At 42.7% G+C, this 17,263-nt stretch overlaps 1 protein-coding gene and 1 long non-coding RNA gene across 8 annotated transcripts in view; one reads left to right on the forward strand and one right to left on the reverse strand.

Moving 5' to 3' along the window:
- Positions 1-15,866, reverse strand: part of LOC310836832 — a 29,873-nt gene extending 14,007 nt beyond the window's left edge. Inside the window, exons 1-2 of one of the 3 annotated variants that reach the window (XR_014560245.1) lie at positions 15,783-15,866; positions 7,217-7,361 (exon numbers count right to left, since the gene is read on the reverse strand). This is a non-coding gene — a long non-coding RNA (uncharacterized lncRNA). Of the gene's footprint in view, positions 1-7,216; positions 7,380-8,596; positions 8,914-15,782 lie in introns of those variants that run through there. The other 2 variants (XR_014560246.1, XR_014560247.1) reach the window with 2 other exon arrangements.
- Positions 1-17,263, forward strand: part of ACSL4 (acyl-CoA synthetase long chain family member 4) — an 81,430-nt gene that overhangs the window by 13,988 nt on the left and 50,179 nt on the right. The window contains exon 1 of one of the 5 annotated variants that reach the window (XM_083722216.1): positions 15,828-16,224. The exons of 2 other annotated variants lie outside the window; for them this stretch is intronic. The gene's annotated coding sequence lies outside the window, so the exon portion shown is untranslated. Of the gene's footprint in view, positions 1-15,827; positions 16,225-17,263 lie in introns of those variants that run through there. 2 more of the 5 variants (XM_083722218.1, XM_083722217.1) reach the window with 2 other exon arrangements.

The raw sequence follows: 17,263 nt of genomic DNA on the forward strand, positions 1-17,263 counted from the left end.
AAGAGAACAAGAGCAGCACAATTTGTGCCTCCCAGCCTGCATATTTTTCTTGTCCGCAGCAACAAGAACCAACTGTTCAGAAATATGCTGCCGTCACCAATATGGAAATAGATTGTCTGATAAGGAGCTACTGAAATAAACTTGCTTTGTAAAGACAATGGAAGCGACAAGTACCTGAATGAGAGGCTTTCACTGATTCTATTTTGTAATTCTTCTAAAATACTGAAGAAATGACCTTTAATTCATAGTTGTCCTACTATTGTATTTTTGTATTTTTATTCATTTTTATCCCTTGTGGCTTTAAATTATGACAAATACAATGAATTTCAACATGACAAAAAATAATGCCAGTGTTGTGGAGTGTTTTGTTCCTAGCTGGCTGTCCGGAACTCTGCTCTGTTCCAGGATATTCCGTTCTATTAACCCTTGCCCTTGGAGGTTTCGTGCCAACTCCTCCAGCATTCCATGGCCACTGGGCATGCTCGGTCTTCATTGAAGGGATTTCACACATGAGTTCCCCTCCCCCCTAAGTTTTTTGGTACTTCTGCAAACCCTGAGGTTTACCTAAGTCTGCTGCTACCTCCCTCTTGATATTCTTGATATCCTCTTAATAGACATTCTATTAAGGAGTAGAATATCTTTATCATTACTAAATATACAGCTCTTTATATTCTGAACTGAAGGCAAAGTTTATTCTTGTTGCTGAAGAATACTGTTCCTAGCAAACCCAAGATCATTGGATAGAATAACGTTTTTAACTGTAGCTGCTTTTAGAATGTTTTTAACTCAATTGTTCCCAGCATGTTTTAACTGTTCCACAGTGTATTCCTTCGGGAGGAAAAGAAGGTCAATCAATAAAATCATCCAGTCAATAAAATAAGCTGTGTTACATATCTAAGCAGGCTCAATAATAAAAGATCTCTGGAGGAAAGGACGCCAAGGCACAAGATTGCCAGTGCATCAGATTTATCATCAGAGGTCCCTCTCCAGATGCATCTGCCTTCAGAGATTAGATCAATGGAGGTTGGGAAGAGGCACTCTAGGGTTATGCAAAGACCACAGAGAGGCATTGTCTCCCCTGGAAACTTGCCTGCCACCTACATTTTTTGGTGGCAAGGGAAGACTTTTTTGTGATAGGGATGGAACAAACATTCAGAGCAAATGTGTTCACAAATGCAATCACTTCTGCTCAAATTATAAAGAGTCAGAATGGCACAGCCCATCTCAAGCATCGATTTTGATCATCTGAGTCCACCATTCTCCCCTGCTGAGTTCCCCATCCATGCCTCCCAAGAGGGCAAAGACCTCAGCTTAGGAGACAGAACCAGGATAACAGAGGGATTAATTGAAGATGGGTTGAAGCCTGTAAAGTGGGATCTTATCATGGACATGTGTGCGTGTGCGTGCGTGCCCACAAAAAAATATAACAAAGCATTCCACAAAGTCAAAATATGGACCACTTTGTACTAGGAATAAGTACAAGGACATTTAGTATAACTGTCACTTTAATTACTTTAAACACGAAGTAGTGGTTATCTGCTGAATAAAGTGTGCCTTTCATTCCGCGCAACTGTACAGACCGTGTATTGTTCCTTCAGGCTAAGGTAAAATAGACAAGAGAGTATGTTTGGTCTGCCTATAAGGAACAACCTGCTGAGAAACATCCTAAAAACTTAATAAAAGAGCTTCACAGGGCACAAAAATAATAAAAGAAAAATACTCCTATGGCTATTTTCTGATAAATCCAATGGGTGAAACAGGTATAGGCTTAGATTTCAGTTGTGAAGTAGAGGCCAATTTATACATGATGGATGGGGTGGCAGCAGGAAAGAAAAGTACAGAAATGTCTAAGAAACCTTGGTTAATAAGCAGGGATGGTGCATGGAAGCTATGATGCAGCAACGTATGGAGGGCCACTGGTTCTGATAGTGGCCTAACATGTTCCTTCTCATCAAAGAAGTGGCACATACCTGGGTGGTGGCTAGCTATGTACTTAAAGATGCCACAAATAAAGGTCCTAAGTGTGAGCTTGCGTCATATTTTGCATCCAACAGAGTGTGCACTGTTCCCTGTGCTTGGGTGTGGGTGTGCCTCTAGTCTTTTGAGCCAGGGATCAGGCAAGAGCACAGCACACAAGAGGCTGATAAAAGGCTAGGTCTGTCTTTATGCAATTTGCAGGCCTTTCTGCTGTTGCTGTCCATGCCTCTGATGACTATACATACCTTAGGACAGGGATGGGGAATCTTCGGCCCTGGAGATGTTTTTGGACTACAGCTCCCACCATCACTTGCTGAGGCTGATGGAAGTTATAATCCAACTGCCTTGGGAGGGCCTTAAACTCCTCATCCTTGCTTTAAGCCTCAAAACTCAGCAATGTAATCTTAAGTGACTTTTTAAAAAACTACTTTGTGACTGAAGGTGAGTGAAGAAGGAAGAAGGAAGAAGAGGAGTTTGGGTTTGATATCCCACTTTATCACTACCCGAAGGAGTCTCAGTCATTCTCCTTTTCCTTCCTCCCGCACAACAAACACTCTGTGAGGTGAGTGGGGCTGAGAGACTTCACAGAAGTGTGACTGGCCCAAGGTCACCCAGCAGCTGCATGTGGAGGAGCGGGGAATCGAACCTGGTTCACCAGATTACGAGTCCACAGCACTTAACCACTATACCACACTGGCTGTGACCGTGATGGTTATAACCTGGAAGAGTGGGTAGAAGCCTAAGAAGGTGGAAGGTCCAGAAAGTTACTGACCAAAACGAAAAGACTCAGTTCACGAAGTTTAGCAGCTACAATACTGTGATGACGGAGGCATAAAGTACTTATGCTGCACAGCTGCAGTGTGGATAACATCAGCCTGCATCCATTATGGCTGACCCCAATGCAAAAACCCTTTTGTATAACTTGTACTGTGACAACTGCCTTCACCAAGTTGCCACTCAGTGGAGGCAGATGGCAAGTACAATGTGTCATGACTGTTGTTGAGGACAAGCAGGGATAAAGAGGGCAAGAAATGTCACAAGCTTGCACTTCCTATTGTCCCTACTTCTTGTCATGTCCAAAGCTGATATTTAGGAGTGGCCAGAGTGGTGGGACAGTGCTGCAGAGCTGCTGTCCTGGCACTGATGTCATTGCAATTTTCCTGAATGGTGTGGGGGGCAGGCAGACAACAGGCAATAAGCTGAAAAGCGAGGTAAAATGTTTTACATACATAAATGAATAGAAATCCAGTGTAAGATACTATCAAACTGGAAAAGGAAGTGGGAGGAGGACATATCTCATGCACTAGCCATCAACTACCATGCAGGGTTAGTGCTACCAGTGCTTGACTTTGTGGAGTTTTGATAGTATTGTTTTTTGCCACATAGCTCTTGATAGCTGTTATAACACAAACTGATTCAGCATGATGGCCACTCAGGAAAGCCTTTACCTGGGAGCACTCATGCAGCTGAGTCCCATAAGGAGCTAAGAATACCTTGGTTCACAGGTACACCTAACAGAATCCACTACAGTATTGTTATTGTAGCTTCAAAGGAGCTTAGTCCCAATACAATGGAATTCGGTGGGATTTATTTCTGAAGAAACATGCTTAGAATCTGGCTGCCTGCATATTGCTAAAGAGTTGTGCATTTTTAATCACAACAACTATGCATATGAGCGGTTTTTATCTGAGTTATTTTTATCTTAAAGAACATCTAGGTGTTAGCTTCACACACATTTCTATCACAAAAGAATGCACGTGCATTCAAATTCTCTCACCATTTTATTCCTACAGAGCTGCCATGGTGAATGGATAACAAAGCTATATGGGTGAAATACCATGAACTCCATAGCTCCTGACCTTTGTTACAATTGGCAAGAAACTAAGAGATGTAATAGATCAAAGTCTGAATTGAATCATTAATTACAACATGTTAGACAAGCAGAAACCTGCCAGTTGTGCTCTCATTGTTTTAGGAGTAAAAAATAAAAATGCCTTTTTAGTTAGTCAGGTGACAACCAAAGGGGGGAAAAACAGAACCGGATTGAGATGCCCAGGCTTGCAAATCAATAAACAGACATAGGCAGGTTATGAAACATCCTCTTGAGTTGACTCATGATATTAATCTGCCTAGTGCAACAAAAAGCAAAAAAACCAGAAAAAAATTGCATTTCTGTTTTGCTTGTCTCTCACTTATTACTGGTGGGTCAATTCCTGAAAAAGATTTGAGAGTAGGAGGAGCAGGAAAACAAGGGAGGTGCAGGTCCGAAGTTTCATAACCTGGATCCAGTATTTCAATTAGGCACCATGGGTTGTCAGAAAAGTATTCACTATCACCAAAATAATATAAGGCATCGGGATAGCACTTTCCAGAAGGTGGGCTATGGAGATTCTTTAAATGAGAGATTCTTTGACTTTACTTCATGCTCACAATTGCACAAATAACCATAATTAGTTGCAGGATGCATATTCTGTCAGGTCAGCCTGGATACTCATCAAATATGTGGATGATACTAAGCTGGGAGGGGCATAAGAGCCAACTTCAGTGGGCGTGGGTGCTTGGGCACCCACAAAGTCAATGAGCAAAGTCGGAGAGAGGCAGTCAGCCAGCCTCTGCGGCACAGCCCCCAAGAATCAGTTCAGTTCCACCCTCCGCAGCCAGCGAGTCACCCTTTTCTGAGTGGGGCTCAGACATGAAGGTAGAGTCTCTCTACCTCCAAGTCTGAGCCCCTCCCAACGGAAAAGGATACCTCTCTGGTCGTGGAGAGGAGATGGAAGAGTCACCATCAGCCGCAACACAGATGTGTGACGTCACATGCACACACCTGCACATAGTGCGTATGATGTCACATGCACAACATGCAATGTTGCACTGCATTTTTAGAGGAGCCCCCTTCCCCCAACATGATGTGATGTTGCATGTCTTGTGTGTGACATCACACACATTATGTCAGGTGTGTGTATGTGACGTCACACATCCGTGTTATGGCGGCGGGCCCCCACAATCCTGAGGGCGAGATTGCACCCCCGGGGAGGGGTAACTAATGCAGCAGAAGACAGAATCGGGATTCAAGATGACCTTAACGGATTGGAGAACTGGCCCTAAACTAACAAAATGAATTTCAATAAGGACAAATGTAAGGTTCTGCACATAGGCAGGAAGAATCAGATGCACAAATATTAGATGGGGGGGACACACCTGGCTTACTCATCAAATATGTGGATGATGCAATAGCTACCTTCAAATATCTAATAGAAGATGGAGCAAGTTTCGCCTGCTTGAGAGTAGGACCCAAACAAATGGCTTCAAATAACAAGAAATGAGATTCCGACTAAACATCAGGAAGAACTTTCCGATGCTAAGAGCTGTTCAGCAGTGGAACAGACTCCCTTGGAAGGTGGTGGACTCTCCCTCCTTGGAGGTTTTTAAGCAGAGATTGGATGGCCATCTGTCATGGATGCTTTTGCTGAGATTCCTGCATTGCAGGGGGTGGGACTATTTGGGGTCCTTTCCAATTCTACAGTTCTATGATTCTATGATAGTGATGTTGTAAACAGACATCCTAAGCATAAGTCATTGTATTCTATGCTTTAGACACACCAGATAACTACGCAGAGAACTTCTGTCTCAGGATGTTAGATGACTGGGCAACTTGGTTTTCAACAGAAGTGGATTTAGGGGAGCATGACCTGCCTGGTGGTACTGTGCCTGGATGGTCATCTGTCTTGAATGCTTTAGTTAAGATTCCTTCATTGCAGGGGGTTGGACTAGATGACTCACAGGGTACCTTCCAACTCTACAAGTTTATGATTCTTCTGAGAAGTAGTTCACTTGCAAAACCAAGTCATTAGCTTTAGCTAGAAATCTATGTTGATATGAAAGATGATGAAATGTATTTAAAGAATTTGCTGGCATGCTCTTGCTGCCTTCTTTGCTGCTCTCGGTCACTGGTTATGTGACATGCTGTAGACATCTAGAGCAAGGCAAGTCTTTAACACATGCTTTGGCAGCCCAGTGTGACATATCTGTTGCTAGTTATTCATTCCTACTAGGCCGAAGGTTAATGCTGGTCACTGGCATCTCATGCCTTAAAACTGGTGTTTGCTGTTATATACAAGCATATTACAAAGCTGCACTTCCACTGCAGATATGTGTTTTGCTGGCTATTTATAATGCACAATGATTGTAAGCATATAAGCACACAGAGATGGTATTCATGCCAAATCAGAAGTCAAAAATAGACTTCAAGGGTATGTGACGGCAAAACTGCTGTACGGCAATTGATGGAACTACAATTTCTCAGTTTCTGTTCTTGTATGAATAATTTAACTTATCACCATACGGTTATGAAGTAAGTCAAGGATATATTTCCAAAAGGTAACATCAGTGGACAGAAGACCTTCTGGCTTGGATCTATTTGTCTGGGTTTTGTTGGTCACAGCCTGATCTTTTTTAAGTTTTCGGAATGAAATAAAATTCAGAATAAAATGTTTCTACAAAACAACATTTCTATACGACATGCAGTCCCTGATGCTTCTGCTTCTCCTAAAGCCATATCAGACCCAAACGTCTCCACAGTTTCCCGAGGCATAGGTGAGTTAGTCAGTATCAGCAAAACAACTACTTTTGCAGCCCCTCCAAAGGCTTGCCATACATCAAGAAAATTCCTGATGTGCCCTGACATGTCCAGCAGAAACAGTTTGTTCCCAAAAAAAGTATCCAGAGCTGTTTTTAAGGTTTGAACCCACATCACGACAGAGCTAGTGGGGGGAAAGGTGCCATTTTCAACAGAGAAGTGGACAGGAGAGGTGTTTCAGTCTCCTCCTGCCTTCCATTTCACCCCACAATAATCTATTTCATCACTAGCCAATTTTCTCTGTGATACAGCAGCATGTGCCTGAATATTTTGATAGCGCAGAAACCAGCTGTGGTGATAGTGTTGCAGAGGAAAAGCAGTAGCCTGCAATGACTTGTATTCAAACCAGGACTCGGGTCTGAAAGATGTAGACATGATGCAGAGTAAAAATAAACTGAGTATATCCGGGCATGTACTTTCCAACCATCACTGAGTGAACTCAACCATACATTATAGAAGTATATCCAGACTGAATGCCACAGCATTGGCATAGGCAACAGCACAAGGATATGACTTTTAAAATTAGGCTTGGATCTCACATACAAGCATAGGGTTATGATCCTATTGACCAGTTAGCTATTGTGTAAAAACAAGTGCCCTGACCTGTTAGATAAGGTGAAGGGTCCATCTACTCCAGCACTGCTTGTGGACATCCAGCCAGCTTTTGTGATATTCATAAGCAAGGTCGGAAGGCAACAGTACTCCCCCACCAGATGCCTTCTAACAAGTATCCAGAGGTACGCCGAACCTGAAAATTACATTTAAGCTATCATGGAAAATAAGAGTTTTAGGCATACACTCCATAAATTTATCTAAACCCCTTTAAAATCATCTTTGCCATGGCCATCATGGCCACTACACTGGGTCTGAAGTACTAAATGTTTTGTATCACTAACTGTCTAAAGTGGCGAAATCATTATTCCTGTGGACATGTAAGCCTACTCTCTTTTGCTACCTTTCCGTTCTGGAGAGTTTTGCAGAACTTGAAAGCTTACATAGTCTTTGGTAAACACACACAAGAGGTAGTTATGCTGGCCTGTAAAGGGGGGGGGGGGAATTCAAAATCCACATTAGGGCGATACCATTATTAGTCTAACTAAAATGTTACAAAATAGTGTGCAGGCGTTTCCCAGAACACTTCAATAGGCTATATAGTAAACAAAGAGGAAGTAGGAGAAGAAGAAAAAAATGGACCAGCAAAGCCAACAAATCTACATCAGGTTAGAAAGTTAGATTTGTTAAATTTATAGAGATCACTTCTCCCTACAAAAAAACCCCAAATCATGTACAAAGTAAAAATACAATAAAAATGACACAAGCATGCTAAAAAACATAGAATAAAATATCATAAATGGGTTAATCCCCATCACAGCCACCCACCCACCCATTCTAAGATGAAATAAAAACAGGACAAACATTTAGAGTCTTAAGATGGAGTGTGGAAGGAGACAGCAGATTGAAATTAGGGCCTGCTAGGAACTTTGTGGGTTTCAGGTTTCATCCATTAATAATAGAAATGATGGCCAATAATAGAAATGGGAAAATTAAAATGGCAGTATGTTGAAGGCACTAGAAATCCTTATGGCTTATTTTTTGGGTCTGCAATGTTTCATAATTATTATTTTTTGCATAATTCATTATAAATCTGAAGAATGCATGCTTCACTCAGGGGCAGATTAGGATTGGGTGAGCAGTACACACACACTGGGCAATGAGCCGAAGGGACACATCATCTCTAAGGCCAGTCATGTTGATTGCCTTTGATTTAATTGTGTTCCCTTAGACAAAGAAGATAACAAAAAGAGCTGCTTGGAAAAGCAGACATGATGCTACAAATTTACCTAGGTTTTAGGCAACTATACAGTAATGAAATGGGCCTATATGCTGGTCTGCTGGACAAGTAGGGTTAATTGTTCCTCCGATGTCACTTTCCGATATAGATCTCCCTTCCCGTCTTTAACTGATATGTATTGAAGTTCTCACCCCGGCCACCAGGAGTATCGTGTAGATAGTTTTCACTCAGGTCCACGTCAGTTATTTTAGGCGGGAAACCCTGGGTTGTTGTTGCTACAATGCTGACAGCCGGCTGCCTATAAAAGCAGGCCGGCTGAGCTGTTTGCTGTTCAGTCTTCTGTTCTGGCCTCTGAATAAACAAGAGCTGTTTGAAGAATCACTGTGTCGTCGGATATGTTCACCCACAACTTAACATTAACTATTCTGTGCCTATATGGAAATGTTTTCTCCAAAGCGGGTTCTCCTTCATAGAGAGCACGTGTTGTGGTGGGAGTAACCATGACCTCCCCTGTCATGGGGAAGTGTAGTGATAAAGCGGGATATCAAATCCAAACTACTACTCCTCCTCCTCTTCTTCTTCTTCTTCTTCTTCTTCTTCTTCTTCTTCTTCTTCTTCTTGTCATGGGGGCGTCTGCTTTAGAGCGGGGGCCCGGAAGAATTTTACTATTTGGCTGATTGGCTGTTGCCATTTGGGTTTTGCCTACTGCATAGCAAATCATCACAACTTGTAAGGTTGTGGTTAGGCATTGGTTAATTTTTGGTTGGTGGAGGGGATGTGGTTGGCTGTGCCTGCTCCTCCAATGCTGCTTCTGCAAGGGTATTCTGTTAAAGGAATCCAGGGGCTCGCCATGCTTTTGTCTGAATCCCTGGCAAAGGGCCAGGGCCACACAAGAGCCCCTGGGAGCATTTGGGGAAAGGTGAGAGCCTGGCACCCAGCTTTATTCTCTCCCCACGGGTGTGGTTGTCAGTTCTGTTCCTACCTCCAAGTGGGAACAGTCGCTAACCAATGCCTAAGCAACCACTCACATACTGTTGTGGCCAAAATTATGCCAAAAACCAAAACAAAAATGATGTGTGAACCGTGTTTTATTTGGGGGTGTCTTGGGGGTCCTCGACACTCAGTGGGACAAACAGCAGCTTGTTTATGTTCGTGTGCACACAATTTAGATTGAGCAAACAGTATGAGGGGAAGGATCATATCTCGTTTTAGTGTTGCAGACTAGATCCAATTTGGGATCTGAATCCAAAAAACATTGGGGAATATGATCACAGATTTCCTGTAGTTTAGCTATTTTGGCCCTCAGAAAGCAGTAAGAAGTCTTACTGTTCAATTAACAATATAGTGGTACCTCGGGTTACAGACGCTTCAGGTTACAGACTCCACTAACCCAGAAATAGTACTTCCGGTTAAGAACTTTGCTTCAGGATGAGAACAGAAATCGTGCGGCGGCAGCAGGAGTTCCCATTAGCTAAAGTGGTACTTCAGGTTAAGAACAGTTTCAGGTAAAGAGCAGACCTCCAGAACAAATTAAGTTCTTAACCCGAGGTACCACTGTACAATTCACCTTTCCACTTAAGGCCATGGAAATGACCCACTGCCTTATAAAGGCTGGATTGCTTCTTTAGTTAACAAAGAGGTTCTGAAGAACACATTACAGATATGTGTGGCATAATTTCTTTATCCTGAGTCAGTTCTAGCTCGGTACTCTGCTGGGCAGAGGCTATTCAAGTTTCAGGAAAATGTATTTTCCAGTCTTTTTACCAGCCTTTTACCCTTCAAATGTTTTGTACTACAGCTCCTATTATCCTGTAATAATAGCCATATTTGTTGGAGCTGACAGAAGTTGTAGTCAAAAATATCTAGAGAGCACCAGGCTGAGGAAGGCTGAGCTAGGAGTTAAACCTGGTACTACATGCACAAGTTGTCCGCTTTTTCTTTTTTTTAGTGCACTTGTATGACAGAAGAGCAAACGAAACAAAGGTGTATTTATAAACTATTCACAAAAAGGGCTCATCCACACTTCCACTTGTCCCATGGCCTAGAAATTACAGGGCAAATGGAAATGCGAATGAACCAAAAGAGGGAGAAAAGTTTGCGCAGCAAAAAAAGCAGAATGCCATTGAATACCAGCTGCTTGGAAATGGAAGAGTGTTTTTGTGCTCAGATCCTGCTTGCAGGCCTGACATAAGCATCCATTTGACCATAGTGATAACAGAATGCTGGACTAGACAGGCCCTTGACATGATCCAGCAAGCCTGGTATGAAAAATCCAGTATCTGACAACCATATCCACTCATGCTAATAATATATGCAACCTTGTAAGCTAAGATTGCATTTCTATCTCACATGAAAGAATAAGGAAGGATTTAACTGGATGTTGACTACACATCCATCCACTGTTGTAACAGAAAGGGGAGAGGAGGTAGAAAGTGGGGTTTTCATTCAAGGATTAGGCAGGGAACGTGCGCTTAAACCTTAGGAATCAATTAACAATTTTGCCTTGGTATTTCCCAAAACAGTTCAAGGATTTGGCACACTCATCCAAAACAATTAGAATCACATTTTGTTGATTTTAATGGACCTTCATTCGAATTTTGAATGAATCACTAAATTCCACTATAGCTTGCTGCAGTTTTTTTGTTTTTTGTTTTACTATGTAGTCAGAAAAGGAACTGTGACTGTTGTGATCTCAGATTGGATGAAATGGGGGTGGGGAGAGATTCCTCATCCTCTGTGTGCTATATACAGCAGAAAAACAAAGCCTTGTTGACTGTGTTCTTCCTTTTCATTTGATAACATCTTGTACGTAACTTCAACCCCAAAGAATCAGTTCTGAAGTCCTACACCAAATATGGTCATGTCTTTAAACTGGAAGTTGAGGGGATGAAATCATGGGAAGAGTTCAAGTTTCAATTATTTGCATGCCAAACCAGTCTATTGAGCACACAATATTTCATACCAGTGTGTACAAGGCCACTAATCCAGAATTTGAAAACGTCTATGGGAATAAATAAATACTTAGATTATTATTTTTACAATGTGCATTTTAGCACAAAGATCTGTCCTAGCTGCATTTTCTAGTTCCTCTTATATCAACACTTTAGTTTCCATTTCCCACTCTTTTCTCATGAGTCTCAAGTTACTGATTTTACGAAAGAGTTCAACCACCAATTTCATTAAGTGACTTCTCAAATGAAGGTTTAGCGTAAAAAATTAATCTTAAAGATGAGCAAAAGGGTTTATTTTTCCCTTTTTCAATTTCACACATTTTAAAATAACCCACAAGGAAGTTTATTGTATGATTAAGTAGTGGATCTATATTTCTAAACTGCATTGAGCTGCAATTACAGTATACAAATAACAGACATCCGTGGACTTTGATTTAATAATGAGGAATCTGGATATTAAGCTAACAGATCTGATTTAAATGTCATTGAAACTGTCAGTACATACCTGCCTCTCTCCGTGCTACAAATAGTAGGTGTTTAAAGCTGAAATCCAAACACACTTTCTAGGTCCGTGTTGGTGGGAAGAAGGAAGATTAGCATCTACTGGTAGATCTTCAGGTGACATCGATTTCCAATTGTCTAACAATAGAAACAACTGAAAAGCTTGCCTCCACATAATATTACGGTAGGTTGCTGAAAATGTATGCTTGGGGGAAAACCCGAAGTGATTTTTTCTCTGAAAGTATTTGTAAACTTGGTTCTGGTACTGATCTCAAATTCCTGGGCTGAGCATTTGTTCAGAAGCACTCTACTGTATTTCATAGCCATCTGGCTGAGCCACTATTTTGCATCTTGAAGTGGATGTCAGGGATAAACTTAAAAAGGCAAAAACCCCAACGTTAATCCTACAAGGCTAAGATCTGCTCACCCACGTTCTAGAGAATAGGCCCAACTGAGCAAAGTAAAACTTACTTCTGAGTAAACAAGAACAGGGTTGCACAGAAAAGCTGTTACCTTATTCAGTAGTCTAACTGTGCAGTTTCTGCTTCCTATGCAACCACCATATGCATTGCTGCTATGTATGAGTATCAACATTAATTGGTGTGTGCACTGACTGGCCGATATACATATTCTCTCTACTTGGGTACTGTGTTAATTACTTGCCTACCCTCCAATATTTCTCTGATGAAAATAGGGACGTCCCATTCCATAATGATAATTTTACTATTTATACCCCACACATCTTATTGGGTTGCGCAAGCCATTCTGGGCAGCTTGCAGCATATATAAAAACATAATAAAACATTAAACAAACCTTCTCTATACAGGATTGCCTTCAGATGGCTCGGGGGTTGGATAATTCCATACCCTCCAACATTTCTCCAATGAAAATAGGGATGTCCTAAGGAAAAGCAGGACATTCCAGGATCAAATCAGAAACTGGGATGGCTTTTCTAAATTAGGGATGTCTCTGGAAAATAGGGATACTTGGAGGGTCTGTACAGTACTTGGACAATGTATAAAGCATCTCTAATCAGTTCACATTCTCTGATACCCATTTGGTGATCATCCATTGTTAACTGGGAAAGATGCAAAGTCACTATGTGACACTATTTGTGTGGCTTCCCCATGTGAACATTCACCGCTACAGGTGCATTTGGTTAGTTAAGCTGTTTCTAACCCAGCTGAGTCCCCATTTCTGATGCCTGATTCAGTACCAGAGCCAAGTCTATATCCTTTTACATACACAAATTCCAGTTTTTCACCTAAACATGCTTTGGGGTGGGGGGGGCAGGGATAGCTGTTGCATTCTTTTTTCTACAGTGGGTAAACAGAACTATAGAAAAAGAGGAAGGGGGATCCTTGAGCTCCTTGCAAGAAAAAGGTGTGATATAAATGCAATAAATGAAAACATGAGGGATTCGGCACAGGGGACTGCTGTGGGGAGGAATGGGTGGGAAACTTTCCTTCACTGAACTTACTTAATAGTGAAATCCTATACATGCCTAGCCAGAAGTAAGCCACACCAAATTAGACTGGCCTTTTCCCAATGAAAATGAATACCAGATTGCGGTCCAAGTAAATATATCTTATGATCCAAGATTCTGTGTTTCCATCATAATTTTGAATAACATAATTTTGTTTAATAGCTTGAGATTTTACACTAGTTTATCATGGTTTTCAAGAAATTATTGGTTGTGGCGACATCAAGTTTACATGATTTTATTGTGTTTTGTGTTGGTATCCCTCTTTCTCAAGAGACAGTGAGTAAGCCTCTGGAGGTGAAATCAAACTGTTGCGTTAGCAGCACCAAAGTGAACCTCCCCAGGGCACATGCCTGAACAGGGTGAATGGAGTCCTAGGCTGAGTGGCTGGGGAAACCCAGCCAGATGGGAAGGGTATCAATAATAAAATTATTATTATTATTATTATTATTATTATTATTATAGGCTGCCTCCTTCTCAGCCTCGGTGATGTAGTCCAAAGGAATGAATAGCAATACGGTTGGCACTAGCTTGGCTGCAGGAGTCGACAGAAGGAGGCATACAAAGTGCCATCCAACCATCTTAGGGACTCCACTCTAGATTTGTGTAGGGTTTACTCCTTAGCATTTTCTTCTTCCAAAGATATCCCACAAAGCAGAGGAGGTTTAGGGTCAAAGTTTTCATTCTCCTAGATGGACTACCTTCCCAGGTTGATAAGCCTCATCTGCCCCTCACTTCTCTCTACAGCACATGCAGAAACCTCCTTGACCATTGACCCTCTATTGGTTTTGTCTGCTCAATCTTCTAGAGTCTGTCTTCTCATTCAGGGGAAGTCACTAACTTATGAGGGTTTGAGACCAATCAGCTACCCTCACCTGGTTTAGCTGGCCAGTTGAAGCAATTTCCTGGGGGTTGCCATGTGTCCTCTTTTTCCAGGACACACTCTTTTTCAGGGGTAAAATTTGAGACAAATTGCATTTATTTCCTTTGAATGGCCGTCATAGCATCATCTTTTTTACTCTTCAAAATATGGCAACCACACTGGGGTGTGACCGCAGTCGCATGCTGACAGCTTCTAGGAGCCACAGGTGAGTTGAGTGCAGGGTAGGGATCAAAGGAGGGCAATTTATCCCAGAGAGAGCATGATGTATTCCCCACCAGAGCTACTACTCCTCCCCTAACACACCATACACCCTACAATTTTATTGTACTGTTACATTGTTCATAGTACTGCTAATGGATTTAACTCACATGATTATCCAGTTAGATTTCACTTAATTTTCTTGTGCTCTTAACTTAACTGGGGGTCATGAAGTAATTTTCTTGAATATTTCATTGTGTCCTTAAATTAATTTAACTGGGGGAAGCCACTGTTTGATTTGTCCTTTTATGATGATTTTTTGTGTACCAAAATTATCATTGTTGCTGTTAATGAACAATTACAATTTTGCTCCAGCCACTCTGGGTGGCTCCCAGCAAAATATTTAAAAAACCATAAACCATTAAACATTAAAAACTTTCCTTTACGCATTCTGCCTTCAGATGTCTTCTAAAAGTCAGTTATTTATCTACTTGATATATGATGGGAGGGCATTCCACAGAGCAGGCCCCACTATCAAGAAGGCCCTTGGCTTGTTTCCAAGTAACTTCACTTCTCCCAATGAGCAAACCGCCAGAAAGGCCTTGGAGTTGGATCTCAATGTCCAGGCTGAATGACGGGTGGAATCACTCCTTCAGATATACAAGGCCAAGGGCATTTAGGGCTTCAATTGTCAGCACCAACACTTTGAATGATTCATGGAAATGTACTGGGAGCCAACATAGGTCTTTTAGGATTGGTGTTATATGGTCCTGGTGGCCACACCTAGACACCAGTCTAGCAGCTGCATTATGGAGTAATTGTAGTATTCATGTCACCTTCAAAGGTAGCCCCATGTAGAAGCTCACTGCAGCAGTCAAAGCGGGAGATAACCAAGGCATGTACCATTCTAGCGAGCAAGCTCACAAACTTGTTTTGATTTTCCTCTTCCCTCCCTGTCCCTTTTTCCTTGTGTGCAGTGTACTTTTTCTTTATTGTTGTTGTTGTTACCCTGAGGGTAGGGACTGCTTTGTTTTAACTGACTATGTATGCTGCTCTGGCAGCCTTTCTGACTACTTTAGAGTAGGGCACAAATGTTCATACACACACACAAAGATATTTTGAATGAAGGGCTGTATAGAAATTTAATAAGATATTTTGGATGAAGGGCTGTATAGAAATTTAATAAATAAACCTATGAGAGACATATATATGTCTGATCTGTTATACGTTGGCGGTCAAAAAACCAAAACCAACAACCCAGATCGAGAGAATAGCTTGAATTCCTGTCAGACCTCGCGCTCGCCCACCGCCACCTCTGAAGAGAACATCGCCACCTCTCTGGGCGAGGCTCTCTTCCTACCTCGCCCGCCTCCAGCCCATCACTTCACCCTCCAGCCGCCTGAGCAGCCGACGCCGTCGACGAAGACGACAACACCGTCACGGCTCCGCTGTCACCACCACCAAACCTCCCACCCACTCTCTCTCTCTTTCGCTCGCGCCCTCCCTTCCTCCTTTCTGTGAGGCTGCCCTTCGCATCAATCAGCAGAGCGAGGCTTCGGATTGGTCCACGCGCCGGGGCACACACCCACTCCTCCCCCTCAATTCCCCTCCCCCGTGTTACCTCAGCCGGCTCGGCCCCCGCCTCCTCTCCCGTGGTCTTGCTTCGCTTTCTTTCCCCCCTCAGCCATTTTAAACAGCGTGAGGCGGGCAGCGGACCGGCTTCAGTTGCGGGAGAGGAGAGATTCGGTTACGGCAGCCGGGGACAGGAAAGAGTTCTCGCTCGTTCCCCGCCCCACATCACGGTGAGATTCGCCTGGCGGCGCCCCGCTTCTTAAGGGGGGGGGGGGAGGAGATCGCTTCCCGCCCATTTTTATTTGGGAGAGATTATTCACCTGCCCACCCTATATATAGGGTACATATATATGTGCCGGAAAGGAGTCGCCTCTGCCTTTCGCCGCATGAGGTGAGTGATGCTGCGTGGCCCTTACGAAAGACAGTTTGCTTCCTTCCCCCCAGCCGTCGCCAAAGGGGATGAAAGCTCTTTCCCCGGTCGGGTAGAAGCAGGAAGCGGGGATCTCACTTCACCTTTTCTTTCAAAGCTGGCTTTCGGGTCGCTTTCCTCTGACCTCGCCTTTATTAACACGCCACCTGCGTTGCCCAGCTTCCCTTTTCTCTGAGCCACCCATTTCCCCCTCAGCCTCACTGACCCCCTGCCCTCCCCTCAGTGTGCGATGTAGCGGTAGATCAATCAGCTCAAGGCCATCCGATTAATCGGCAGGGGTAGGAATCCCTACTCAGGTGGCGCTACTTTTGCCTAGACAGGTGTGCATCCTCAAAGCCGCTTGCTGATAGGATGTAGGGGTGTGTGTATGGAAACCTCTTTGTGAATTTGCATGGCTGTGATGCAGCCTAGAAAAGTAAGGATTGCATTCCTCCTCCTCCTCACACTTTTGCTTCTGGCCATACCGCTATATTCCCAAATGGTTGTCCATGAGAAGAAATGTGGTTCTCTGGCAGGGAAAGGGCATACTGCTTTGCTCCCTAAGCCAGGGTTTCTTTAATCAAATGAGAGTCCTAAAATTTGTGTTTGTATGTTTAATGTTAATCCATTCAACAGGATTTATATTCTGCTTTGGCGTCAAAACTTCAAATATATGTTGTTATTAATGCCATTTTTGTTTGCCTGTTGACCTTCTGAATGTTGTTTTTTTAAAATTAATAAAAAATACAATAACATCAATAAAACATTACAGAAACTCAGTATACATGGGGCCCTCACACTTGAGTCGTGTGTGTGTGTGTGTGTGTGTGTGTAACACATACATTTTATACACATTTCAT

Source organism: Podarcis gaigeae, assembly GCF_964106915.1.
Source record: "Podarcis gaigeae genome assembly, chromosome: Z".
Classification (NCBI taxonomy): Eukaryota; Metazoa; Chordata; class Lepidosauria; order Squamata; family Lacertidae; genus Podarcis; species Podarcis gaigeae.